The 6,342-nt window shown below is 36.3% G+C and overlaps 1 pseudogene; it reads left to right on the plus strand.

Annotated features, from left to right (window-relative positions):
- The window catches only part of LOC132174234 (uncharacterized), an 8,003-nt pseudogene extending 1,928 nt beyond the window's left edge, over positions 1 to 6,075 (plus strand).
- Positions 6,076 to 6,342: the final 267 nt, after the last annotated feature.

Raw genomic sequence — 6,342 nt, forward strand, 5'->3', positions numbered from 1 at the left:
GTATTAAATACAACTAAATGACTGTTTAAAACATTAAATGCGGAAACGTAAGGTCAACAAGAAAATCTTGAAGGTCAATACAAATTAAACCAACTTAATGTCAGAAAGATCATCATGGTGGCCCAAGGTACAACAATTTTTTTATTTATTTTTAATATGTAATTAAGATATCATTAAAAGCGTGAGGTGTCCCTAGGTACATAGGGAATATACAAGAGAAGCCACCTAAATAGTAGGAAAATCATGAAAACTAATCATCAAAGGAGAAACAAAAGTAGCTGTCCAAAGATACGGGGTGTTGAAAAAGAAAGACTTAATCTCCTCCAAAGTCCTCTCACGGTCCTCAAAACTGATGGGATCATGCATATGAAAAACATATGCGGTGGAAAATAATCCCAGTGATCATGGCTTCAAGAATAACAAGGCTAGAATATAAAAATAATACACAAGTACATGTTACTTATATGGAATTTTGGCCTCTCCTAGGCATATTGGGGTATATGAATCTCCTTGATTTTCTCCTTGCATGTTGATGATGAACGTGGCTAGCACTTGTTCTTTGGGACTTGTTTAAACCTTCAAATCTTCTCTTTGATGATTGAATATGATCGTGAGTGTAGGATCACAAACTATTCTCAATTACTTTGAGAATAAACTAGAAATATAAAGTATGAGCATGTGAGAGTATAAACTTTGATATTGTTTTAGTCCTCTATATTTTTCTATCTCTCTCTGTATATTTTTTCACACACCTTTATGCTTCTCTAGGGTCCTCTATCTATAGATTTAGGTTTACTTGAAGAGGTGGTAAGAGAGAGAGTTCTAGAACCCTAGAATTACTAGGATTCAGCCAAGGGGGCTTTAGCCCTCTTGGCACCACACAGCCATGGGAGAAATAATTTTCTGTTGCGTTAGCCCATTCTCATTTTAACCCATGCATGGGCTTGGATTTTATCCCTTTAGTCCAATGCTCATTTTATTTGGACTATGCCTAGGAATTAAATTCCTTAGCCCAATCCTCTCCAAATAATGGCTACTTGAGAATCTAATTTTCTAGCCCATGTTTTTATAGAATAAAACAAGCTTTATGAATATAAATCCTAGGGCCAAGTTTTATAAAATAAAAACCAACCTAAATAAATAAGTACATGAGGCCCAAAAAACAACTAGTCAAATTATATCAGCTCAAAGAGGGATCCAAAAGAAAAAAATACAATTAGCTCCAATAGGAATTACCGGGGATGTGGTTTTGTTGTAGAATTAATAGTATTTTTGGGACTAATTACCAGCCAAAATTTTTTTTAATAACAAAAATACTAATTACATTTGTAATGGCAATTGGAATGATATTAACTCATATTTATTCATTATCTACGTTACGCCAAATGTTCTATGGATACAAGTTTTTTAAATACTCCAAACTCTTATTTTTTTTGATTCCGGACTGTGAGAGTTATTTGTTTCGATCTCTATCCTTTTACCTGTAATAATAGGTATTGGTATTTATCCAGATTTCTGTAACACTTGTCATCTCATTACTTGTCATCGGTTACTATTAATTACAATTAATTCCACCAAACGATTGTACTGCATTCTGATTTGTATTGTTGAATTCAATCAATTAATCCATGTGACGTACTTATTTAATACATATTACTCCTCCATGGAATATTCCGTAGTCGAATCAAAGTCAATAAATTCTCACTTTAATTCATTTCCTCTTATCCTTTATTCTTTGTACTCTGTGAAATCTCATCTCACTATGAGCACAAAAATTTCATATCTCATATTGAAGCACCTATACACGAGATTCAGAATAATCACTCTCATTAAATTTACATCAAGTGAAATATTCCTTATTACTTTAATCTGAGTAATGTTAGAAGTCACTTGTGTCCCTCTTGTGTCACTTCAAGAATGATGTGGATTCTGAAATCACCATTGGCTTTGTGATTGATCATTATTGAATTTTGATCAAATGGTGATTTTAAAAGTCACTTCATTTTTAGAGGGACACAAGATGGACACAAAAGTGACTTCGAGAATTACTCATTTGTTCTATGTAAAGGACTTAGATTCTTTCTTGAAGAAGGTGTTTTCACAATGCTACATGTGATCATCCAATGCATGGAGATTTTGACCATAGTAAATGTCTCACTTCTTGATGCATCAAAGTGACCTACAGTTTACATCTGGGTTCTCGATCTTCTTAGGATTTAGAGTAACTATTATGACTAATAAGCAGTTGTGCACGTACATCATTCTTATGACAGTGTCAAATAATGGTGACTCACATGGCCAATTCGGTGCATTGCAGCTCTATGCTCCTACACCAACATATCAACTTGAGGCCCCTTGCTTCACATGATCAAAATAGATCATCTCAGGTTGATGTGTTATAGTCTAGATGGAATGCTCTGTTTCATTTATGACCATGAACAATGATTTATAAGCTACAAGGACCTATAACTAAGATTTTCTGTGTGATAATCACATTACTCAATTCAAAGTCATATACAATGTAACTTAGGGACGTTACATGTACATGATTGAATACTATGCAATCAGATGTATACATTTAAAAAATAATATATATGCCCAATGTCATTAATAAATTAGGGAATAAAGAATTTTATTTTATTACAACCAAAATATCATGTAAGCAATTGGAGTTTAGGACACTAGTCCCAACAAAACCTTCAATCATTCATTTCCATTCAAAGACAGCACTGACACGAAGGTACAATCTTTCACATAGTAGCTTTCTCAGTGTTGCTAGCATTCTACCAACAAGCATACAAATTGACTACTTGTTTGGGTATAACCTAAGACAATCCAAACCAATTGAAGAAAACATTCCACATAGCACAAGCAACCTCACAATGAAGAAGAATACAATCCACAGACTCCCAATTCCTTTTACACATACAAATACCTATCTACCACAATGATGCAGAGATTGTCCATGGTAATGATCTTTCTTAGGGCCACTGACCAAGCAAAAAAGGCTACCCTCCATGGGGCCTTAGTCCGCCAAACATTCTTCTAGGGGAAGCAGAAACTATCATTACAACGCATGACACGGTAAAAGGATTTAATACCAAATAATCCTCTTTTGGAAGGGACCCACCACAGCTTGTCCTCGTTTTCCCGTCCACTCTCTCTAAATACAACACTTAGAAAAAAGAGGCAAAGACCTCCACCACTTAATCATGAGCCATTCTAGCAAAGTTCATGTTTTACTTAATAGAACCTCCATGAATTTCCACGTAATCCACAACAAAAGCATTGTTTATGCACGCAATACCAAATAAGCTCAGAAAGGCTTCCTTAAGGACTTAATCCCCACACCATATATCATGCTAGAATATAACCTTAGAGCCAAATCTCCCCTCAAATCTAGTATGACTTGAAAACTTTCTCCAACTCATAATATTCTTTCATAACGCCACCCTATCCCTAGAGCCCCACCCTTCCTAAGAACTTCCATATTTATTGTCTACCACCACTCTCCACCAAGCCTCTCTATCAAAATTATAGCGCCTAAGCCATTTGCCTAAGAGAGCATGATTGAACTTCAATAAGTTTCTAATCCCCAACTCTCCCTCAGAGATCTGTGTACAAACGGTAGATCATCTCACCCAGTGATATTTAAACTCTTCGCCTAGCCCACCTCATAAGAAATGAAGTTGAAGATTTGCGACATGCTTAGGGAGAGGAAAAAGAGACATGAAGTACATAGGTAAATTGGAAATGGTGCTCATTATAAGGGTAAGCCTACCACCCTTAGATACAACATTTTCCAACTAGCCAACCGACATTTGATCTTCTCAATAACACTGTCCCATGTATGCTTGGCCTTATGGAAAGCTCCCAACAGATCCCCCTGTCTTAATTCACTCAAGTTACTAAAGAAACCATACGGAGATCCATTAATGAGAATGAAAAACCGCGTTGTAGTTATGCAATGCTCTATCCAATCATGCCATCTCTCTCCATAGCCACCTCACTGTAATTTCTTAAAAAGTTTTCCAATTCCATTCTAGAAGGTCTCCAGCTGGTGGCTGTTATGTGCCTTGCAGTTATTCTCTTTTCTCATCTCAGTGTAATCTCTTGTCAAGTTTTTAGCTTTTATCATTTTGTTCTATTTTGTATCCCTCTCTTTACTCTTTATCTTTTCTTTTCTTTTCTTCTTTATTCTGCCGCTTAAGCAAGATGTTGAAATTGTTCACTTTTAAACCCTGTTATGTGGTACAAGACAACAGGAAGCAGGCTTTATGTGTATGCACATGTATGAGCAGTTGGAAAAAATATTTTTGGCCCAAAAAGTTTATCTGAAACCTAAAGTTCATGAGAACTTGAGCCGTTAAGTTCCCTGCATCTAGTAGTAGAACTCATTTAGATATTTCAATGGGAGAAGTAATCAACCAAGCATTTGGGAATGTAAGCATCTGGACTGGGCTCAAAACAGTTAGCACTTTTAGTGCAAGTTCCTACCATACAAAATTATCAGAATACGCGATCCTGGCCCGAATAAAACTGTAGTATATAAGCTAGGTTATGCTATTGTAGCAGGGTTAAAAAACTTTGAGGTCACTCTAGATAATGCAGGTCAACTTTGTGTTGCATTCTGCACTATCAGTCATTTGTGACAAATGGTTTCATTTGGAAGACAAACTCCTGGAATGGTTTTGTCTAGGAGACTTTGCAACTTTGGTTTTTTCAACTACATATTTTGCAATGAGCAGAAAAGAATGATTATAAGCCTATCAAGTTTATTTCTTTTTCTAGTTTCCACTGTTATTGTCGGTTTGGTGTTGTGATTGTTGGTAAAGCTTACTTCATCCTAACTAGTTATGCAGATCTGAATTTGGATCCAGAGTTCGTAGTGAAGTTGCAAGATATTCCTGTTATCCCATGTTTTGCTTTCATGCTAGCATTTGGAGAGCCTCTTTCTTCAGTAAGATATTAATTATGTATCTCTAAGTTATGTATTCTCCGCAAACTGTGCTGATTCATCAAAATTTACATGACTGATTTGTTATATGCAATTATGCTTCTTTTCCCTTTCTCCTTTGGATAATTGGGCTTTCACCTGATGACTTCTTACAATCGTTGATTCTCTTTAAAGACCTTTTTTTGGTGGCCACGGTACCTTACAGAGTTTTGTTTTGCTTTGTTGTTTTATGGTTCAGATTCCTATAAAAGGCTTCAAAATAATAAACTCGGAAGTTTTAAGCTGGGCTTATTGTGACAGTAGCAAGCCAGGGTGATCTGCTAGTAGGTATATGCTTGTATGCTGCCTTAACACATTCATAGAAAGAAATGATCAAGTTTTAAGGTATGTTTCCATTGTTGACTATTTTTTACCATCTTGTGCTCAATCTGCACAGTGAACGGTGGGTTTTGCATTCAACAACTGAGTATGCAAATAGCATTGTTACTCAAACTGGACTTCTAAAGCCCTCAGAAGCGACACTGACTAGAGTGGCTGAAGAACTTTTCCATGAATTTCAGAGCACTGGACTCAATATTCCTCTGCTCTTTTTTAAGAAGGCTCATAGATGGTCAGTACATAGTTTAAAGTTCTAAAGTTTATTGTTAATTGTCAGATCACAAATACAAGTATCAATATTAATCATAGTACTAAAAGTTTTAATGTCAGCACATTCACTTTAATATCATTGTGGGGGCTTAGGGTAGTGTTATAAAATGGGAGCATCTCCAGCAATAAAGTTAGTTTAGCTACTCTCTTTTATTTTAGCTACTTATTTGCTCCAACAGTTAACAAATCATTCTCTTTAAATAATATTTTTTATTTTTATTTTTTCCCCTTTCTCTCTCACACTCTCATTCACGGAGGCACCCATATTCTTTCTCAGGAACAAAACCAGAGCTTGGAACCAAATTCATAGCTTGGCCTTTTCTCTTTCTCACTCTCACTGACTCAGGGCCTTCTATCTGAACAGAGGAAGCGGGTTTGGGTCAAAAGGGTCCTCTTGTATGATGTTTGAGAAGAGCAAGATAAAGGGGATGGTGGGTCGATTGGGTCTTCCTGTCTTGACCGGGATTTGATTTGATGCATTTTTTTCTCTTCAATCGGGTCTGTTGATTTCTTCTTATGCATTTCTTTTTGTTTGATTGACTTTCGCTTTGGTTTTGGTTTTGGTTTTGAGCGTATGTTTTGAGTGAAGGAATTGAATTAGGTATGTGGGTTTTGCGTATTTTTCTACGGTACATGTTGGTGTAGACGAGCTAGTTTGGTGGTGGAGATGCAGAAGGTGCGGCGGCAGAGTCTGTTTGGTGGTGGAGGTGCTAGTGCCTTGGTGGTAGTGGGTGGGC

This window comes from Corylus avellana, chromosome ca3, assembly GCF_901000735.1.
Source record: "Corylus avellana chromosome ca3, CavTom2PMs-1.0".
Classification (NCBI taxonomy): domain Eukaryota; kingdom Viridiplantae; phylum Streptophyta; class Magnoliopsida; order Fagales; family Betulaceae; genus Corylus; species Corylus avellana.